Below are 24267 nucleotides of genomic sequence, written 5' to 3' on the forward strand. Positions count from 1 at the left end.
AACTCCTCTCAGTGGTAATACAGCCAGAAAAGAAGAGGATTACAAGAATTAGTTCCTGCCTATCCAGCTGTTACACAAACATTTCAGTAACTCCTGATAACACTGTCAAAGGAGCTTTCCCTGATATGTAAACTCTATTACGGAGGCTTAACCGAGGAAACTGTAAAATCGCATTCAGAAACACTCACGCTACACATGTCCCTCACTTATTTCTTTCACTATCTCTTACAAACTACCCTGCAATTTTAAAAATTTATTTATCAAATTCAAGCACTTCTTTAGGATATCCAGGGTCCAAAAATTCTGAGTAGTCTCGTCAGGCATGATTCCATAGGAGCCTAACGTGGGATAGTGAAAAGAGAAAGTACGGATACCAAGGTTAGTCTGCAGTCATTCAAGATTTAAGATTGTTTAGTATCTTTTCCAGAACACAAGTGTAATAGAGAATGAAGTAATTGTTCTTTGGACCTGCTGCAGCACAAAAAGAAACACAGTAAGATAAAGTATACAATAAACATAAATATATAAGATAGTTTATATACTTTGTACATAGGTTGATTGTATATCCATAAAGTGATGTTAGGCACAGAAGTGTCCCTACATCAGGTGACTCTGACCAGGAAATGATAAGGTTGTGGTGTTGGTGGTGGGTGTGTAGTGGGATGGGTATTGGGTGGAGTGCTGATCAGCTTTACTGCCTGGGGAAAAGAACTCTTTTTGAGTCAGGTCATGCTGGTGTAGTTGCTGCATAGCCTTCTCCCTGACGGGATTGGGACCGAAAGTCCATGAGCTGGTTGGGTGGGATCCTTCATGGTGGCTACTAGCATCATTCGGGCACCTTTCTGCATGTAAGCCCTTGATGGCAGGTAGGCTGGTGGCAGTGACGTTTTGGGCCACGTCACAATGAATTAGATGTCCTATGACCCAAGAGGAACTTCCGTTAAATTTGGATGGAAATGGGACTGAGGTCAACTGTCAACATCCTGCTGTTGGTTTCTAGAGCGAGGAGGAGGAAAATACTGAGAGGACTTTTTTCAGCATCTTTCAGTTAATCAAGTTGGTTTGCCTGCTGGAAATGCAAGTAGCAAACTGTGACCAGTGCAACACACACCAAATGCTGGAGGAACTCTGCAGGTCAGGCAGCAACTATGGAAAAGAGTAAACAGCTGACGTTTCAGGCCAAGACCCTTCATCAGGAGTCAAAACTGTGACCAGTAAAGTGTCTGTGAATCACAGCTCGGGGTTCAGTTAACATCAGGAATTCTGCAGATGCTGGAAATTCAAGCAACACACATAAAAGTTGCTGGTGAATGCAGCAGGCCAGGCAGCATCTCTAGGAAGAGGTGCAGTTGACGTTTCAGGCCGAGACCCTTCGTCAGGACTAACTGAAGGAAGAGTTAGTAAGGGATTTGAAAGTTGGAGGGGGAGGGGGAGATCCAAAATGATAGGAGAAGACAAGAGAGGGAGGGATGGAGCCAAGAGCTGGACAGGTGATAGGCAAAAGGGATATGAGAGGATCATGGGACAGGAGGTCCGGGAAGAAAGACAAGGCGGCGGTGGGGGGGGGGGGAACCAGAGGATGGGCAAGGGGTATATTCAGAGGGACAGAGGGAGAAAAAGGAGAGTGAGAGAAAGAATGTGTGTATAAAAATAAGTAACAGATAGGGTACGAGGGGGAGGTGGGGCATTAGCTCTGTCCGCCAGAGAAAGCAGGATCTCCCAGTGGCCACACATTTTAATTCCACATCCCATTCCCATTCTGACATGTCTATCCACGGCCTCCTCTACTGTAAAGATGAAGCCACACTCAGGTTGGAGGAACAACATCTTCTATTCCGTCTGGGTATCCTCCAACCTGATTGCATGAACATCGACTTCTCTAACTTCCGCTAATGCCCCATCTCCCCCTCGTACCCCATCTGTTACTTATTCTTATACACACATTCTTTCTCTCACTCTTCTTTTTCTCCCTCTGTCCCTCTGAATATACCCCTTGCCCATCCTCTGGTTCCCCCCCCCCCTTGTCTTTCTTCCCGGACCTCCTGTCCCATGATCCTCTCGTATCCCTTTTGCCTATCACCTGTCCAGCTCTTGGCTCCATCCCTCCCCCTCCTGTCTTCTCCTATCATTTTTGATCTCCCCCTCCCCCTCCAACTTCAAATCCCTTACTCACTCTTCCTTCAGTTAGTTCTGACGAAGGGTCTCGGCCTGAAACGTTGACTGTACCTCTTCCTACAGATGCTGCCTGGCCTGCTGTGTTCACCAGCGACTTTTATGTGTGTTGCTAGGGGTTCAGTTATTTACCCTCTGTATGAAAATCTGAGATAAAGGGGTGGAGTGTGATAAAGTCAGATATGCTTGATAATGCAAAAGTAGGCAAAAAATCAAGTTGTAAAAGACACATTGCTATGAAATTAGATTTTGTTTTCTCTTATTGTACTGAATATGCTTTAAGTATAACTCTAATTTTGTGAATTTGGGTCAAAAATGCCCAAAATGCAGTGCTGAAGCATTTTGCACAGTGTTTCAGGAATTAGACCCTTGCCACCTCAGAAGGAAACCCTGTAGATTTTGCAGTCATCAGCACCATGGTAACATATTGGCTAGCGCGACGTTATTCCAGCTCAGAGCATCGGAGTTCAGATTTCAACATCATTGCCATTTGTAAGGAGTTTGTACATTCTCCCTGTGACCGTGTGGGTTTCCTCCGGGTGCTCCGATTTCATTCCACAGTCCAAAGGCTTAACAGTTAGGAGGTTAAAAGGTCATTGTAAACTGTCCTATGATTAGGTTGGTATTAAATAGTGGGCTGCTGGACACCCCGTCTTTTTGTGTCGGAAGGGCAGGTTCTGTGTTGTATCTTTGAATAAAATAAAATAAATCAAAATATATCTTTGCTATATTGGGAAGGTGGTCCATCTTAAAGAATCTCTTTTAATGGCAAACACAAGACAATTACGTCAAGAGCTGCCATAGAGATGGTGGAAATCCTGGGGGGGGGGGGGTCAGGCGGGAGGGGGTGCAATCCAACGTATGGACTGAGATTTGAGCTCCAAGCAGCCCCACATCACAGCAAAGAATGGGTTAATCAGTCTGGCAGACATTACAGCATCTTACTCCAACTCAGAAATGCTGTGATCAAGGAATCAACAAAAAGGCTTGGCATGGAGTTTAAATATAAGTCTGATTGGGGTGGTGAGTGAAACATTGGTAATGCTTGGATCTGTTTCTTTTAGAGCAATGATACCACACCCCTCAACCTTAGCCACTATGTATTGATCTTTGCCTGTGCATGTGTAGTTGTCTATGCATGTGCACTGTTCTCTCTCTCTCTTTTGCTGCAATGTGAATACACCAGTTAAAGCCATCTCCTGTGTGTGTGCTTTTATTTGATATAAATATGTTGTTGTGCACAGGCACAACAAATTGGCGATGAAGTCGGGACCTAAATGTCGGAAAATATCACGAACTGCACTGATAGTTACAGCATGATTACGAGATGAAACAGTGTGAGTTAAACAGTAGAGAGAAGGCCGTCACAGCCGCTAACAAAGGCATGAGTTCAGTGAAAGATGCACTGAATTTAAAGTGAAGATAACACGGCAATGGCTTCAGTTGGGAGAGTTGATGAATTTGATAGCGCTAATGAAGATTTGGAGCCGTATACCAAGAGTGTGGAACTGTACTGCAATTTGAACAAAGTGGAGGAGCAAAAGAAAGCCCCTACACTTCTTAACTTAATGGGTGCAAGAACGAACAGTCTCTTTTCCAACTTAGTAAACAGCTAGCAAGGCATTCGGCACAATTGTTAAAATTTTACTAAAATCACTTGAGACCTAAACCGCTGGTAAAATTTAGATTTTACAAAAGGAACCAATCAAAAGATTAAAGCATTTCTGAACACATTGCAAACTGTGCAAACTTTCCCGGTACTGTGACTTTAGAGGTGGACTTTCTGATGCATTAGGGGACAGGCTTGTATGTGTCATGCATAGTCAAAGCACTCAGAAGAGGCTACTGGCAGAAAGAGATCTAACCTCAGAACAAGCATTGACCATTACAATTTCATTAGAGACTGCAGAAAAGGAGCTTAGAATGTGAAATGCACAAAAATGTCCCTGAATGGTGCAAAAAGCCAAAACTATTATCGATGTGGCAAAACCTCCCATGATGTGAATGGCTGTTGGTTCAAAGTAAAAGTCTGCAGAAAGTGTCACAGACAGGGTTACATAGAGAGAATGTGCAAGGCAGACAAAAAGCCACACCGAGTGAAGAGTTTCACACACAAAACTAAGCAAAAGCATAAAGTGACCGAATGTGAAACAATCAATATATAGTCTGATACATAGATGTCTGGAATTGCATAACATTACAGAAGCAGATCACTAAATCATGTGGATCATAACAGATGTGTCTGGTGTAAAATTGAAAATGGAACTGGGCACAGAGTCACCTTTGTCTATAATTTCAGAGGCTGACTACAACAGACTGTTGTCTAAGATACTGTTAGAGAAGACCTCAGTGATGCTAAAGACCTACACAGGTGAAAAAGTGTCCCCCAAAGGCAAACTAAAAGTGAAGGTGATGTATGGAAGCCATACACAACAGTTAGAGATTTATGTATTGAAAAGTGGAGGGCCAGCAATTTTTAGATGTGAATGGCTGAGAAAAATCCAACTAATCAAAGCACTCAGTGTGGCATCAACAGGCAACTGCAGCCCAAATGCTAGCACTAATCAGTGACTGTAACAGCTGCTTAATGCTAATCAGAAGGTGGTTGAGAAGGGAATAGATAAACAGATGGAAGACTTGGCCAAAAGCTACTCAGGATACCAAAAAAATTCAAAATGCACCCCCACAGGCAGTGTTACACCCGTGGGAGTGGCCATCCTCACCATGGCAAGAGTACATATTGACTTCGCTGGGCCATTCATGGACTCCATGTTTCTGATTGCTGTGGATGCTCACTCGATGTGGCCAGAGGTTATACCAATGAAGTCAACCACCTCAGCAAAGACTGTCTCCACTCTGAGGACTATCTTCGCCAGAAATGGCTTACCGGAACAAATTGTGAGTGACAACGGACCACACTACATGTCAGAAGAATTCCCACTGATCATGAAGAAAAATGGCATCAGACATTTCAAGTCAGCTACTCAGCACCCAGCCACGAACGAGTTAGCTGAAGGGTTTATCCAAAACTTCAAGAAGTCCATTAAAGCAATGGACAAGGAGGACATTTCTCTACTGCGCAAGGCAGACAACTTCCTTCTTGTGTATGGAACTCTGCTCATGTGACGACAAATCAAACACCTGCAATGCTGTTCATGAACAGGAATCTGAGATCTCGCGTGGACCTCCTGAAACCAAATCTATGGAGGGAAGTGCAGAATAAACAGTTTAGCCAGTTGTCAAGTGAAGCAGCAAGGAGCTTTGAGATTGGACAGGAAGTCATAGCGTGTGATTACCAAGAAAACAAGTGGACACCTGGTAGGACAGCTGCAAGAACTGAACCATTGATGTACACAGTGGATGTTGGAGATCAGACATGGAGACATCATGCGGTCCAGATACTGGATACTCAACTGAAGAGCACACCTGAGTCAATTGCGTCCAACAAGATGGACACGTTACCGTGACTGGACTTGCCTCTTAGTGATGATCACAACACTGACAGCACTGTGACACGGGAAAACAAGAACATTGTCTTCAACAAGCCACCTACCAAACCTAATGCCACTCCACAGGTTCAGAGGCACAAGAAGAAGATTATCATTGTCAAGATACTTGTCAATCCCTGTGGAAAGTGGGGAAGGAAAGATGTGCTTGGTGGTGGGATCCTGCTGGGGATGGCAGAAATTATGGAGAACTATGTGCTGGATACGGAGGCTGGTGGGGTGATAGGTGAGGACAAGAGGAACCCTTTTTGGTGGGATAGCGGGAGGATGGGGTGAGGGCAGATGTGTGCAAAATGAGAGAGATGTGGCAGCATTGATGGTGGAGGAAGAGGAAGCCACTTCCTTTGAAGAAGGATAACATCTCCTTAATTCTGGAATGAATAACCTCATCTTGAGAGCAGATGTGGCAGAGGCGGGGGAATTGAGAGAAGAATTTGGCGTTTTTACAAGTAACAGGGTGGGAAGAGTTATAGTCCAGGTAACAGGGCAGTCCTTCCAGGCGAGGCAACACTTCACCTGTGAGTCTGCTAGGGTCATCTACTGTATCTGGTGCTCCCAATGTGGCCGATGTAGATGGGGAGACCACATTGCCTAGCACCTAGTCCGCCAGAAAAAGCAAGATCTACAGTGGGATCCAACAGCTGGGAAGGTGGTTCTGCAACACTGTGGAGAGTGAAGGGCATGTTAAGGCACAGAAGATGCCATGGTCATCCACTGCGACCAAGGAAGACCCCAATTTGAGAAGCTTGTTCATAGCTCTGGACCCAGAATTCTGAGGCCAAGAGAGGGCAACTGCCCCAGTGCAACAGCTTTTCCACTTTAAAAAGTCTCCCGCACAGGTTTCCTGTCATTGTTGGGCAGAATGGACAACCACCAAAGGCATTCAACAGTTCTGTTCCCTATTCCCTCTTGTTGCAGGTTTGGCTGGAATTTCTCAAACAAATCACAGGCACCATTTTTGTTAGGATATTTGGGCAGTTAATTGTACAGTGAAAATTGCTGGAGAAGCAGATTGTGATTTGATTCAATGCTTTCAAATAATATTGCGACAATGATTCACCTCATGCCCCATGTTAGATATGAAAGATGCGAGAACCTCTTACTCCAAAACAAAGATGTTGCTTCTAAATGGAAGAAACCTGCATTTCAAAGCACTATCCTTACACCACGTCTTATTACTTACTTGGAGGTCTTTACACAGATAAAAAAAACCTCAAAGAATTAAAATGTCAAGAAATGAAAACTGTAATCAGATTTAATACATTGGTCAAAAAATAATGACAGGCTGGACCTCTCTGGCTGTAGCTTGTAGTTCCAAATGGAACAGCTGGCATTTGACCATTTAAACTGCAGTAATTTAGAGCACTGAACCTGTCAGCATGGTTCAGTGCTAACAAGTTAACACACTTGTAGAACACAGTAGATGAAAGTTCCCAACAAAGACGTTGGAGAAATATATTTGGAACCCAGTGTAAGTTTCAGGACCACATTTTGTAAAGGCAATTGGAGGATTATGGATTAGGAGACAAAAGTAAATTACTTTTTCTTCAGCTTTTTGTTTTAAGCTAATATTTTTTAATTTTTTACAACTGTTTTAGTGTGCTTAAACTACTTACTTCAACAGTAATTGATACTTAACTTCTCTGAGAACCAGAGACACTCAAAACATGTAAAATCATGGGAGTTTTATGGAGGAAAACCTCTCTCCAGCATTGCTAGCTTTCAAAGACCAACTGGAGCTTGTTGAGGGTGGGGCCTGATGCCACTCGGATCACACAGCTGCAGTATGGAAGCTTTGTACCAATGATATGTGTTCTCCATATTCAGACCAATGAAGCACAGGTATGAGTAGAGCTCTGGCCTCAAGTGCTGGACCAATAACACACTGGCAGCTTTGGTCTGGAAATCTACCAGTCTATTAGTTCTCATTAGACCTGTCAAACATTCTAAATGCATAATGATAGCTACCCATATGTAATTGCATACTGAGAGCAGATATTAATGGTGAAATTCACCATCACCTTAAGAACGACATTGCAACCTGAAATAAGCTGGCAAAAATGACGTGACATAGGAAATCCAAGCTCTTGCTCTACCAGTTCAACAACATGTTCTACCAGTCTGTTGTCACCACTACAATCTTCTATGTTGTGGTGTACTGGGGCAATGGCATCAACACAGGTGATGCCAATAGGCTCAATAAACTGATTAGAAAGGCTGGCCCTGTTATAGGAGTCAAACTGAACACAGTGGAAGCTGTGGTAGAACAAAGGATTCTAGGGAAAATCCTGGCAATTCTGGACAATGCTTCTCACCCTCCGCATGCCACCTTGGCAGAACAGAAGAGCACTTTTAGTAATAGACTAAGATAACTGCACTGCTCCAAAGAGCGCTATATGAGCATTCTTACCCTCATCCTTTAGGCTCTATAATGAGTCGACCTATAGCCAGGGAAGTGATGTCCCCTTCCTATTAGACTGTTCAAGGTAAATAATTTTTTAAATTCTTTCTTCTTCTCTTCAAATACTTATATTTGTGCACTTGTAATGCTACTGTGAAACGTAATTTCCTTTGGGATCAGTAAAGTATCTATCTATTTATCTAGATCTCATGGTCTAAAGTTGCTGTGATCCTTGCATTCCTAAGATTGGACTACCTAAAGAAGGCACCTTAAAGTATTGAGAAATAGCACCAGCATCATCTCCGCAAAATCCTTAAAATTCACTGGAAAAATGGGCGGAAAAATGGCAGATGGGATTTAATGCAGACCAGTGTGAAGTGTTACACTTTGGGAGGAAAAACCACAACAGGTCTTAGACGGTGAGTGGTAGGGCACTGAGGAGTGTGGCAGAAAAGAGATATCTAGGAATACAGATTTATAATTCCTTGAAAATGGTATCACAAGTAGATAGTGTCATAAGAGAGTTTTTGGCACATTGGTATTCATAAATCAAAGTATTGAGTACAAATGTTGCGACGTTATGTTGAAGTTGTATAAGATGTTGTTGAGGTCTAAGTTGGAGTACTAGAGGAAAGAAAGCAACAAGATTCAAAGAGTGCAGAGAAGATTTACAAGGGTGTTGCTGGTACTTGAGGACCAGAGTGACAGGGGAAAGCTGAAAAGGTGAGGACTTTATTCCTGATAGTGTAGGAGAATGAGGGGAGATTTGATATACAAAATTATGAGGGGTATCAATAAGAAATGCAAGATTGGGAGAGACGAAAGCTAGAGGTGATGGGTTCAGGGTGAAAGGTGAAATGTTTAAGGGAAAAATGAGAGCGAGCTTCTTCACTCACAGTATGTAACGAGCTGCCAGAGGAAGTAGTGCATTCAGGTTTGATTTCAACACTTAAGAGAAATCTGGAGAGGTACATGGTTGGGACACAGCACATAATGATTGTGATGACATGGATGTGAGGGATATAGAGAGCTATGGTGCAAGTACAGGTCGATAGGACCAGGCGGAATAATAGTTCATATTGCCTAGTTGAGTAGAAAAGTCTGTTTCTGTGCTGTGTGATTCTATTTCAACTATCATAAAACTACTCATCCATCTGTCAACCAGCACCTTTTGCACAACTTTTCTCTGAGTTTATGAGTCCCATATAGGGCTCATCAACAATCTCAGATTCCGATTCACATCAAAACATTCAGTGAAATGCATTGCTTGTGTTAATAATCAGCACAACCTATCGTACTGGGAGCAGCCTGCAAGCATCACCTCACATTCTGATGCCAATATAGCATGCCTGCAATGAAAACCATAGAAAACCACAGAAACAGGCCTTTTGGCCCTTCTTGGCTGTGCCGAACCATTTTCTGCCTAGTCCCACTGACCTGCACACGGACCATATCCCTCCATACACCTCCCATCCATGTATCTGTCCAATTTATTCTTAAATGTTAAAAAAGAACCTGCATTTACCACCTCATCTGGCAGCTCATTCCATACTCCCACCACTCTCTGTGTGAAGAAGCCCCGCCTAATGTTCCCTTTAAACTTTTCCCCCTTCACCCAAAACCCTTGTCCTCTGGTTTTTTTCTCCTCTTGCCTCAGCGGAAAAAGCCTGCTTGCATTCACTCTATCTATACCCATCATAATTTTATATACCTCTATCAAATCTCCCCTCATTCTTCTACTCTCCAGGGAATAAAGTCCCAACCTATTCAACCTTTCTCTGTAACTGAGTTTCTCAAGTCCCGGCAACATCCTTGTAAACCTTCTCTGCACTCTTTCAACCTTATTTATATCCTTCCTGTAATTTGGTGACCAAAACTGAACACAATACTCCAGATTCGGCCTCACCAATGCCTTATACAACCTCATCATAACATTCCAGCTCTTATACTCAATACTTTGATTAATAAAGGCCAATGTACCAAAAGCTCTCTTTACGACCCTATCTACCTGTGACGACACTTTTAGGGAATTTTGTATCTGTATTCTCAGATCCCTCTGTTCCACTGCACTCCTCAGTGCCTTACCATTAACCCTGTATGTTCTACGTTGGTTTGTCCTTCCAACGTGCAATATCTCACACTTGTCAGTATTAAACTCCATCTGCCATTTTTTAGCCCATTTTTCCAGCTGGTCCAAGTCCCTCTGCAGGCTTTGAAAACCTTCCTCACTGTCTATTACACCTCCAATCTTTGTATCATCAGCAAACTTGCTGATCCAATTTACCACATCATCATCCAGATCATTGATATAGATGACAAATAACAATGGACCCAGCACTGATCCCTGTGGCACACCACTAGTCACAGGCCTCCACTCAGAGAAGCAATTCTCTACCACCACTCTCTGGCTTCTTCCATCGAGCCAATGTCTAATCCAATTTACCACCTCTCCATGTACACCTAGCGACTGAATTTTCCTAACTAACCTCCCATGCGGGACCTTGTCAAAGGCCTTACTGAAGTCCATGTAGACAATATCCACTGCCTTCCCTTCATCCACTTTCCTGGTAACCTCCTCGAAAAACTCCAATAGATTGGTCAAACATGGCCTACCACGTACAAAGCCATGTTGACTCTCCCTAATAAGTCCTAGTCTATCCAAATGCTTGTAGATTCTGTCTCTTAGTACTCCCTCCAATAACTTACCTACTACCGACGTTAAACTTACTGGCCTATAATTTCCCGGATTACTTTTCGATTCTTTTTTAAACAACGGAACAACATGAGCCACTCTCCAATCCTCCGGCACCTCACCTGTAGACAGCGACATTTTAAATATTTCAGCCAGGGCCCCTGCAATTTCAAGACTAGTCTCCTTCAAGGTCCGAGGGAACACCCTGTCAGGTCCCGGGGATTTATCCACTTTAATTTTCCTCAAGACAGCAAGGACTTCCTCCTTTTCGATCTGTACTGTTTCCATGATCTCACTACTTGTTTCCCTTAATTCCATAGACTTCATGCCAGTTTCCTTAGTAAACACAGATGCAAAAAACCTATTTAAATCTCCCCCATTTCCTTTGGTTCCGCACATAGCCGACCACTCTGATCTTCAAGAGGACCAGTTTTATCCCTTACAATCCTTTTGCTCTTAATATACCTGTAAAAGCTCTTTGGATTATCCTTCACCTTGACTGCCAAGGCAACCTCATGTCTTCTTTTAGCCCTCCTGATTTCTTTCTTAAGTATTTTCTTGCACTTCTTATACTCCTCAAGCACCTTATTTACTCCTTGCTTCCTATACACGTCATACAACTCCCTCTTCTTCTTTATCAGAGTTGCAATATCCCTTGAGAACCAAGGTTCCTTATTCCTATTCAATTTGCCTTTAATCCTGACAGGACCATACAAATTCTGCGCTCTCAAAATTTCTGCTTTGAAGGCTTCCCACCTACTGATCACATCCATGCCAGAGAACAACCTGTCCCAATCCACGCTTTTTAGATCCTTTCTCATTTCTTCAAATTTGGCCTTCTTCCAGTTAAGAACCTCAACCCTAGGACCAGATCTATCCTTATCCATGATCAAGTTGAAACTAATGGTGTTATGATCACTGGAACCAAAGTGCTCCCCTACACAGACTTCTGTCACTTGTCCTAACTCGTATCCTAACAGGAGATCCAATATTGCATCCCCTCTAGTTGGTCCCTCTATATATTGATTTAGAAAACTTTCCTGAACACATTTTACAAACTCTAAACCATCTAGACCCCTAACAGTGTGGGAGACCCAATCAATATATGGAAAATTAAAATCCCCTACCACCACAACTTTATGTTTCCTGCAGTTGCCTGCTATCTCTCTGCAGATTTGCACTTCCAATTCTCTTTGACTATTGGGTGGTCTGTAATACAATCCCACTAATGTGGCCATACCTTTCCTGTTTCTCAGCTCCACCCACAAGGACTCAGTAGACAAGCCCTCTAATCTGTCCTGCCTGAGCACTGCTGTAATATTTTCCCTAACAAGCAATGTCACTCCCCCACCTTTCATTCCTCTGCCTCGATCACATCTGAAACATCGGAACCCTGGAATATTAAGCTGCCAGTCCTGCCCCTCCTGTAGTCAAGTTTCACTAATTGCTACAATGTCATAATTCCATGTGTCAATCCACGCCCTCAACTCATCTGCCTTCCCTGCAATACTCCTAGCATTGAAATATATACACTTCAGAAGATCAGCTGAAAGCTACAGAACACAACAAGCAACAAAACAACAGCAAATCAAGACCTGTTCCTAACTCTATGCATGTAAACAATCCTCCAACCACAGGAGGGCCGAAGGGCCTGTATTGTGCTGTAGGTTTAGGACGGGCCGTTTTTGGCCTTCTCCAGACTTGTGGATTTGCAGACATTGCTTGACTCATATCTCCCCTTTTTGTTCCTAAATCCAATCCTATGAACCAAAAAATAACCAAGTCTGGGCCATGAACTTGTCAGAGATCACAGCTCACTGGAAGTGACTTAGATATCTCAGAACCCACATAACTGGAGAGGAAGCACAGACAGGAAGTGGAAGAGCTCGAGTCCTGGTGCCAGACAAAAAACTCTTCCTCAATGTCAATAAGACAAAGGAGATGGTTATCAACTTCAGGAGAACTTGCTCTACTCACAACCCTCTTTACATCAGCGGAAGAGGAAACTGCAAGCAGTTTCAAACTCTTGAGACTGCACATCTCCCACAAACTCTATGGTCCCAGAACACAGTCTATACCACCGGCCGACCTGGTTGGGGGGGGGGGGGGGCGGTGCTGGTGTTCAAGTAGGGTTAAACTCACTTCAACATGTCCTTTACAGTTAGGGTTGCCAACTTTCTCACTCCCAAATAAGGGATTCTTCACCCCAGGAAAGACTACCATGGCCATGAAGCCTTGCGCGGGCACCTGTGTGCGTATGTGTGCCGTGCACATGTGATGTGCGCATGTGCGTATGTGCCGATTTTTCCCCCACAAATCGGTTTTGCCTTCATCTTCCCGACTACTCTGTACATACATTATTTCTACTTTATATAGGCCGTGTATTTATCATATCATTCCTGCTTTTACTATATGTTAGTGTTATTTATTTTCGGTTTTATGTGTTATTTGGTATGATTTGTTAGGTTATATTTTGGGACTGGGAACGCTCAAAAATTTTTCCCATATAAATTAATGGTAATTGCTTCTTCGCTTTACGCCATTTCGGCACAAAAGGTTTCATAGGAACACTCTACCTTAGTGGGGGAAATACGGGACAAACCAATTTAGCCCAATATACGGGATGTCCCGGCAAATATGGGACAGTTGGCAACCTTACGTTCAAGTTCAACAGTGCGTGACAGGGAATGAGGAAAGGTGCAGCTGACTCATATTGTTTCCTCACGGCCCGATAGCATGTGCATTGCGGCCCGGTGGTTGGGGACCGCTGGTCTACACAATCAGGAAAACTCACCAATGCTTTTCCTTTCTGTGGAGGCAGAAGAGAGCTGGACTATGCACATCAATACTCAAATCCTTCTACAGATGCACAGTAGAGAGCATCCTAACATGGTACATCACTGCATGGTACAGAAACTGCACTGCAGCAAAGAGGAAGGCCTCACAACAGATAGTCAAAACAGACCAACGCATCGCTGGCACCGGTCTATCCCCCATTCAGGACATCTATACAGAAAGGTGCCAGAAAAATGCCAGCAATATCATGAAGGAGCCCACCAACCCTGCTCATGGAATGTGAGTCCCACTCCCATCGGCAAGGAGGCTATATAGCATCCACGCCAGAACTGCCAAACACATAAACAGTTACGGAGCCCAAGCAGTAAGCCTGATCACCACCCCAACCCACTAACCTATACCACCACTGCTTTATCGTTTCCTGTCAGTCACTTTAGGTACAGACACTATAGTATCTATTACCATCTTCATGTACATATAATCAATGTATATATGATATCTTATGTATTTATATTTATTGTATATTTTATCATTGTGTTCTTTATCTTAGTGTGCTTTTTATATGCTGCATCAGATCCTGAGTATCAATCATTTCATTTTCCTTTACGCCTCCATAGTAGAAAAGACATTAAACAATCTCGAGTCTTGAATCCTTGAATTATCCTCAATCCCAAGGGACCAGCGAGAGGTGTGTACAGTCACTCGCTGTATAAACAAGCAAATTCTGTTTATAGCATAATGTGCAATATCGCACACGATATACAAGTGGACAGATTAAAACAATTCTCACGTGCATTTTCAAACCTTGCCTGACCTGGGGGAAAATATTGTACATCACCCACCACTTGAGATCAAGCTTGCATGGCAGATGGCTCCATTAGTTCAAGTCTGTCTCTATTCTTTTATGCATGTAACAGCAATTTTTGCTGCTGGTCTAGAGGCTCATGTATTATCAATGGACCAAAAGCATCTTACACAGGAAGGTTTGTACCAGAGAGGTTGAACTTTGTAAACTGGTAGCAATGGCTGTGTGAATGTGATTCCCCTAACATAAATAACGGAAGCATATGGGCTGAGACAGGAAATAGGAGATACCTGGGTAGATTAATATCCTGCTAGACAACTGAGTATATTTTTGGCATGATGCTATCTGATATTGGAGGACAAGGGAGAAGCAACTAATGACTTTTTCATGAATTTGCTGACAAAAGACACTCGATCAATCATAAATTTAACCAACTCATTGACTTTTTTCTTAGAACCATCAAAACAAACTGTTCAAGTTCAGGTCTATTGTGATTGAACCGCAAATGTGTATACAGCCAAACAAAACAATGTTCCTCCAGATCAAGGTGCACAACACAATGCATACAGCTCACACACAACACATAATGTAATATTACCACAAATAAAACAACAAACAATAAAATATATTCCAGAAGATTGACATTTAGCATAAGGTGTGTTTACGACACAAGTTTAAAAAAAACAGTATAACACTACTGCCGTTTTGTATGTGATGAGACCTGGATGGTAGCAGGGAGTTCAGTAGTCTCATGGCCTGAAGGAAGGAGCTGTTTCCCGTCCTAACAGTTCTTGTCCTAAAGCTATGTTTCACAGTATCAGTGACCTAGGTTCAATTCCCGCCACTGCCTGTAAAGTTTGTATGTTCTCCCCATGACCACATGGGTTTCCTCTGGGTGCTCTGGTTTCATCCCACAGTCCAAACATGTACTGGTTGGGAGGTTAATTGGTCATTGTAAGTTGCCCTGTGATTAGGCTAGGATTAAATCGGGGATTGCTAGGCAGCGTGGCTCAAAGGCCTACTCTGCGCTGTATCTCAAGTAAAAATAAATAAATAGCACATTCTATTATATGTCATATCTCCAGGTGTATTTATTGTGCGTGCATTTTTCATAAAGGCTATAATAGAAAAAAATAAGTAATGTATCTAATGAACTCTGAGAGGAATTACATTTGTACACAGGCACATTTAGCAGCAGATAGACCCCAGAACGGAATTCTAGGTGTCCTCTCAAGAAATCTTATTGAGGGACTAAAATGCAGTCACATTTGTTTGGTAGGCCACCAGAATTAGAATCAGGTATAAAATCACCAGCAAATGTCGTGAAATTTGTAGTTAGGCAGCAGCAGTATATTGTAATACGTAATAATAAAAAAAACCTGTAATTTTCACTAACTATATTTAGTATATTAATACAGTATAATACAGTATATTAAAAAAGTTAAATTAAATAAATGTGGAAAAAGAGTGGAAAAAGTAGTGAGGTAGTGTTCATTGGTTCAATGTCCATTCAGACTTCTGATGGCAGAGGAGAAGAAGCTGTTCCTGAATCGTTGAGTGTGTGTCTTCAGGCTCCTGTATCTTCTCCTTGATGGTAGCAATGAGAAGAGAGTCACTCTTTAGTACAGCGTCATCAGCGCTCAACCGTAGAGGCACTTGAACCCTTAACCTTCTGAGTTAAAGGTGACTGCTATCAATTGTGCCTCAGTAACTTTAGATCAGAATCAGAATCAGGTTGGAAGTCTTTGGCATATGTTGTGAAATTTGTTGTATTGCAGCAGCAATGCATTGCAATTCGTAAGAATAAAACTATAAATTACAATAATGTATATATTTAAATATAATTAAAGAAGTAGTTCACATAAGACAGCCTCCAGGTTCCTGTCCCTCCTTCCTGAAGATTGCAATTGGAAAAGGTCATGTCCTGAGTGTTGAGGTCCTTAATGATGGATGCTGCCTTTCTGAGGTATTGTTCCTTCAAGATGTTCTGGATGCTGGGGAGGCTAGTGTCCATAATGGAGCTGACTGAGTTTACAACTCTCTGCAATTTACTTTGATTCTGTGCAGTGTCCACCACCCTACCCTCACATATCAGATGGAGGTGCAGCCTGTTGGAATGCTTTCCACGGTATATCTTTAGAAATTTGCATGTCTTTGGTGACATACCAAACCTCCTCAAACTCCTAATGACATATAGCCATAGTTGTGCCTGTATCAATATGCTGGTCCCAGGATAGATCCTCAGAGATGTTGACACCCAGGAACCTAAAATTGCTCACCCTTTCTATTACTGATACCTCAAAGAATACTGGTGTGTGTGCTCTCATCTTACCAGACTTTAAGGAAAGAGTTTCTAATGGTAGATGCACTGACTGGATCTGTGGACAAGTTGGGAGCTGATAGAGCGAAGTTTCAAGTGTTTTTGCAAAAAATCTTATAAAACAGTTGTGGAATAGGTACGTCATTTTGGGATCTGCTTTAACTGAAATAACACAGAGTCTGGTTGAAGACCGTATGACAAGTGCTTCTTCAACTCAGTCCTCATGGAACTCTTTGGTTCCTCCAATAAGAAAACAAGCAGGCTTAGAAACCCAGCAGCAGAGTGCCATTCTTTCTAATGCTAAGTGACTAGAAATCATTCTTGGATTAGGAGACATCTTTGACCATTTTTGCCCTGCTCTGAAAATTAGACCTGGTACCTGTGTTAATTTATCAACACACACAAAATGTTGGAGGAATTCAGCAGGCCAGGCAGCATCTATGGAGGGAGATAAACAGTTGACATTACTGGCAAGATTGGAAAGGGAAAGGGAAACCTGAGTAAGAAGGTGGGGTGGGGGGGGGGGAAGGGGAAGGAGTACAAGGTAGCCAGTGATTTGTGAGGGCAAGGAGGGGTGAAGTAAGAACCAGGGAGGTGGTAGGTGAAGAGCTAAAGAAGGAGAAAACTGATAAGAGAGGACAGTTGACCATGAAAGAAAGGGAAGGAGGAGGGCACTGGAGGGAGGTGACGGGCAGGTAAAGAGAAGAGAAGAGGTGAGAGAAGGACCAGAATGTTCATGGAAACAGAGAGAAAGAGGAGCCCTCACTTGGTTTCACCTGCCATCTGCCAGCTTGTACTCCTTTGCCTTCTCCCCATCTTCTCATTCTGGCTTCTGACCCTCTTCCTTTCCAGTCCTGATGAAGGGTCTCAACCTGAAATATCAACTGCTTATCCCCCCACCCATAGATGTCATCCGACGATGAGTTCTTTCAGCACTTTGTGTGGGTCGCTCAATTCCAGCACCTGCAGAATCTCTTGTGAATTTTGTTTACTAATGATGAGATTCGTGTGCCAGGTTTCCACAGAATGATGCCATTGCCTCTGCCATAGGGTTCCATTGCAGATCAGGTCATGCTTTGAGGAGAACATTCTTTGAGACTATTAGGAATTTTCATTGGGATGCTTTCACTGCAACTGTTTTACAAAAAAAAAAGGAGGCCAGGTGCCAAGTTCTCACCCGGTGCTGGAAGTCCTGCCCCAATCCAAAACTGGACCTGCACTTCTACCTATGCCCAACATCCAGAAGGTTCCTACATCCATCCCTCATTAATAAGGGGATGAATCTTATCTTGTTCCTTCCACCCAGATTTCCCATCAATCATCTTCCTCATGAGAAATGGATCTGCAATCATTCTCAAGCCCCAGGCCTGGAACAGCCACCTTTCTCTGAATGAACTATCAGCTGCCTGATCCACCACCATGGACTCCAACCAGGCATCCACCCCGCCCGACCCCATTGACAGATTGGATTTTCAAACCCTGATGTTCTCAAATGACACTGCAAACCTCAGATGAAGACTTGTCTCTACCACAATTCCAAAGTCAGTGAGGAACTGAAAGCATAAAAGGCCTTTCTGTTCTGATTATACTCGTGCTCAAGAGCTACCACATTTTTTTGTGTCAGGACATAGAAATATAGAAACATAGAAAACCTACAGCACAATACAGGCCCTTCAGCCCACAAAGTTGTGTCGAACATGTCCCTACCTTAGAAATTACTAGGGTTACCCATGCCCTCTATTTTTCTAAGCTCCATGTACCTATCCAAAAGGCTCTTGAAAGACCCTATTGTATCCGCTGAGAGGTTGCCGGCAGCCCATTCCACGCACGCACCACTCTCTGTGTAAAAAACCTACACCTGACATCTCCTCTGCACCTACTCCCCAGCACCTTAAAACTGTGTTCTCTTGTGGCAACCATTTCAGTCCTGGGGAAAAGCCTCTGACTATCCACAAGATCAATGCCTCTCATCATCTTATACACCTCTATCAGGTCACCTCTCATCCTCCATCGCTCCAAGGAGAAAAGGCTGAGTTCACTCAACCTGTTTTCATAAGGCATGCTCCCCAATCCAGGCAACATCCTTGTAAATCGCCTCTGCACCCTTTCTATGGTTTCCACATCTGAACTGACCAGAAATGAACACAGTACTCCAAGTGGGGTCTGACCAGGGTCCTATATAGCTGCAACATTACCTCTCGGCTCTTAAATTCAATCACATGATTGATGAAGGCCAATGCACCGAATGCCTTCTTACCATAGAGTCAGCCTGTGCAGCTGCTTTGAGCATCCTATGGACTCAGAACCCAAGATCCCTCTGCTCCTCCACACTGCCAAGAGTCTTACCAATAGTACTATATCCTGCCATCATATTTGACCTACCAAAATGAACCACTTCACACTTATCTAGGTTGAACTCCATGTGCCAATTCCCAGCCCAGTTTTGCATCCTATCAATTTCCCACTGTAACCTCTGACAGCCCTCCACACTATCCACAACACACCACTGGTCACCAACCTCCGTGCAGAATATGACCCATCTATAACCACTCTTTACCTTCTGTGGGCAAGCCAGTTCTAGATCCACAAAGCAATGTTCCCTTGGATCCCATGCCTCCTTAATTTTTCAATAAGCCTTGCATGGGGTACCTTATCAAATGCCTTGCTGAAATCCATATACACTACATCTACTGCTCTTCCTTCATCAATGTGTTTAGTCATGTCTTCAAAAAAGGCTCATAAAGCACAACCTGCCCTTGACAAAGCCATGCTGACTATTCCTGATCATATTATACCTCTCCAAATGTTCATAAATCCTGCTTCTCAGTATCTTCTCCATCAACTTACCAACCACTGAAGTAAGACTCTCTGGTCTATAATACCTGGGCTATCTCTACTTCTTTTTTTTGAATAAAGTAACAACATCCACAACCCTCCAATCCTCCGGAACCTCTTCCTTCCCCATTGATGATGCAAAGATCATTGCCAGAGGCTCAGCAATCTCCTCCCTCACCTCCCACAGTAGCCTGGGCTATATCTTATCCAGTCCGGGTGACTTATCCAACCTGATGCTTTCCAAAAGCTCCAGCACGTTCTCTTTCTTAATATCTACATGTTCTAGCTTTTCAGTCCACTGCAAGTAATCACTACAATCACCAAGATCCTTTTCCATAGAGAATACTGAAGTAAAGTATTCATAAAGTACCTCTGCTACTTCCTCTGGTTTCATACATGCTTTCCCACTGTCACACCTGATAGATCCTATTCTTTCACGTTTTAACTTCTTGCTCTTCACATACTTGTAGAATGCCTTGGGGTTTTCCTTAATCCTGCCCACCAAGGCCTTCTCATGGCTCTTTCTGGCTCTCCTAATTTCCTTCTTAATCTCCTTCCTGTTAGCTCTATAATCTTCTAGATCTCCAACATTACCTTGCTGTCTGATCCTTTTGTAAGCTTTCTTTTCTTCTTGACTAGATTTATTACAGCCTTTGTACACCACGGTTCCTGTACCCTACCATAACTTCCCTGTCTCATTGGAACGTACCTACGCAGAACTCCACACAAATATCCCCAGAACATTTGCCACATTTCTTCCGTACTTTTCCCTGAGAACATCTGTTCCCTATTTAAGCTTCCAATTTCCTGCCTGATTGTCTCATAATTCCCCTAACTCCAATTAAACGTTTTTCTAACTTGCCTGTTCCTATCTCTCCAATGCTATTGTAAAGGAGCTAGAATTATGATCACTGTCTCCATGGCCCATTGCACAACATAAAATATAAGACAGTACAGCTCAGAAGCTGGCCCTTCATCCCGCAATGTTATACTAAACTAATTAAGGTAATGATGCCTAATATCTCCTACCCATACATTGTCTAAATTGCTCAATTTTCTGTATATTCAGGTACCTACTTAAAAACCTCTGAAAACTTTCTACTGTATTGGTCTCTATCACCACTACTGGCAGTTCATTCCAGGAATTCTCCATTCTCTGTGTGAAAAAACCTAGCCTGTATATCTCCTTTGAAATTCCCCCAACTCACCTTAAATGCCCCTTTGTGTTAGACGTTCGAACCCTGAGGAAAACGTCTAACACTCGAGGCCAACCATTGTTCTTTCTCCCCACAGAGCTGGGTTTCTGGACATTGGTAATTTAAATTTGCCCTTACTACGGCAATAGCAATAACATCAATAAGGTAGTTCTCTTCTCTGCTCTTCCTGCAGTCTCTGGGTGTGTTTCCATTTGCCAAAGGGCTGAATATCATCCCCTTAGTTCCTAATTATGAATCAAACAGGAAAACACTGCTTGAGGATGTAATCCCTAAATATTTTGCTTCATTTCTAAGATTCTCTTTAAATATGTGTATGTGTGTGTGTGTGTGTGTGTGTGTATAGATAGATAGATAGATAGATATAAAAAAACAATTAGAAATATGCAATGATCTAATCAGGAGTCACAGGGATGTTTGCTGAAATTTATTACCACATTTTGCGAAATATTTTCTGTAAAAATGAAAACACATTCTAGATTTATATTAGTTTTAAAACTGAGGTAAAGTCATTGTTGGATACGTGCAATGCAGTCAGGATAAAGTACTCAGGCATCATTTAAATCAGTTTTGTAAATGCTCATTGGTGTTGTTTGATAGTTTGGGATATACTTATACTTTTGTATTCAAAATACCAGCACATTCATGGCAACTGGCAGAACATTTTAAGAATCATTCATCTTATCAATACCACACCTAAAATACTAATGGAATCTTCAAATTATGAAATCACTTAAATTTCAACTCTCTGATATACAATCATGAATATAAATTAGTATGTTTTTTTAAATCTTCTTTATGTTTGCAAATAAAAGCAGTAAAAGTTAGCAATGCCATGCAGGTCAGGCAGCAGATATGCAGAGAGAACAATTAATGTTTAAGGTTATTAATATTTCAATAAATACTGTACATCTGGAAGAAAACTCTTCAAGAGGGAGCTGTGTGACATGAGAACGACCTCCGCTGTGCTGCAGGGCACAAGTGGCAACTGCAAAAGGGGAAACTGAACAACCAGAAGTTCCAACCACTAACCACAGCCGCCACTTACTCTTGCCCACAATACACCTGGATATGTGGATGCCAGATATGGCCTCCATAGCCAGCTGAGGACCCACCAATAGACAACCTCTTAGAAGAACATCACACTTGCCTCGAATGATTGCATTACTACTAATCTTTCATCAAAGAGGGAAGCCCAAGAGGTTCGGGTGGTTTAAGAATCAGAGATAGAGGGAGGGGTGGAAAGGTTCCAAATTTTTTCTGAAGCTGGCTCCATTCTAACTGCTGTTGAAATATATGCAATTTCATAGACTTCACTGAGACATTTTTATGTCAGGAGAGATTTAATTCATTCTTGCTGGAGAAAAGCTGGAAGAACAAGCATAATTGGATTCCTCATCATGCACAGTGTCCTTATTGCTTTGTGTGGGATTAATGCCATCTCAACTATTTAACAGAATTGAAAGGGGCTCCTCAAGGGCAATTTGACTATGGAGGTCAATGCCCAGGGTCTTGACAGCATTTGCCATGTATTTCTTCTGCAGAAGTCCCCTGGGTCAGTCTGCAGTTCAGCCAGCACAGCAAACCAAGTTGTGGCTATAGGGCTCTGCAGATAACAAAGTTCATGACTCTACCTTGCAACACACAAACACGCATGCAGCATACTTATAATGAAGGCCAAGCTGCTACAAGGCATCTGCCTGAGCAGACTACTGGGCTGTTGACACAGTGGTTTCACTGCCTGAATCACTCTGCATGGACCCTGTGTAGGAATCAGAAGGTTTTACAGTGTCCTGCATGTTGAACAAGAAGCAGGCTTAAGAGGCTGTACGGCCTTCTCCTGCTCGTATTTCCTTTGGTCTTGCTGCTTCTGTCTTATGTTAATAACTGTTTACCTTTATCTCAAGACACAAGTGACTGCAAAAGCTGGAAAGTGGAGCAACAAACAAAATGGTGGGTGTGCTCAGTGGGTCAGGCAGCATCTCTGAAAGGAAATGGTCAGTAAATGTTTTGGTTCCAGACCATTCATCCAGACTTCTCTGAGCTCAAACGCATCCTGATACTTCCTCCCTCCTAAACTCCCAGCATTTTTATTAAATTTGTTGGTGCTTCCTGAGGCACAGCTTCAACACCCCAAAAACAGCATGCTTCCACCTCATTAACATTACCCACATCTGCCATTTCTGTGGCTCTTTTCCAGTTTATTGCTTCCAGATGTTGTCATTCCAGTGCTGATCAAACTGGCCTCACTTCCACCCAGCTAAAAGAAGTGTTCATTCAGAGCTATCCTGTTCTCAGTGGGACATCTCCTCCTTGCCCACTTTGATCCAAAAAAAAACCTAAGTCAATCTTTCATCAGAACTAAAATCTTGTCAACATCTCAGTGACTCTCCTCAGCGCCCGCCATACACTTATAAGGTAGTTTCCGTACCACAAAAGATATCATTTTTGCCTGGTACTTAGACTTGATCCAGTCAGTGTTCATAATGTTCCAGCATATAGTCTCTAATATTCTTTCCACATCAAATGAATAAATTGAAGTTTCTCAATATATCTTTTTAACTATCTTATCTAATGGTCCTGTTCAATTTAAGGACCTATAGATCCACTTTTCAAGCTTCCTGTTTTCTATTACACTGTTCTGCATGTTAATACCATATACTCATATGCCTTGTTTGCCGTTGCAAGTTGCAAAGCCCAAGATTTCTAGCTTGACTCCTATTTGCCATGTTTCTCTGCTGATCAAATAGAATACTGACGTTTTTTTGACGGCTACAAATTCCGTCCAAACCATGCTGCCAGTTTGGAAACCTCATAATTATATGTCTACAATTAAACCTGTGTCACTCATAGGTCATTAAAACAAGGACCTAGTACTGAGTCCTGTAGAACCAATTACGTTCAGTCCTTGATTCACATAACTCCCATCAGTTAAATTTTGCTTTCTACTATTAATCAATGTTTCATTCCAATTTCTTTCTCCTTTTGATTCCATCGAGACTGCATTAAGTCTATAAATGGTCAACGTCACCTGAGTTTTGGATGCAAGCATCTCAGAAATGAATGAGAAAGTAACCTCTATATTAACGAAACAATACACTTATCATCCAACAACTAGCAAAGGTATTTCTAAGCACACTATATTTTCTCTTGCTCCATGTAGTGTTACCTATGGATAAACCTTCCATGATTTAAAAATACAAGCAAGTTTAAAGTTCAAAATACATTCATTATCAAAGTATGTATACGTTATACAACCTTGAGATTTGTCTCATTACAGGCAGCCACAAAACAAAACAAAATACCCCACAAAAAAACAAATACCCAATGTTGCAATGTGCAGAGAGAAAAAAAATACAAATTGTAGAAACAATAAAAGAGAGCAAATAGCATTTAGCAGCCCCCCTACTCAAGATTTTCCCAGCTGAATTGTGAAAAAAAAAGATTACAGCTGGTACATTTGATTTCTGAAATTAACTTGGTTGGAAAAAAAGCTTTCAAACAGGAAGATTTATTCAGTAATAAT

The sequence above is a fragment of the Mobula birostris genome, chromosome 19, assembly GCF_030028105.1.
Source record: "Mobula birostris isolate sMobBir1 chromosome 19, sMobBir1.hap1, whole genome shotgun sequence".
NCBI lineage: Eukaryota > Metazoa > Chordata > Chondrichthyes > Myliobatiformes > Myliobatidae > Mobula > Mobula birostris.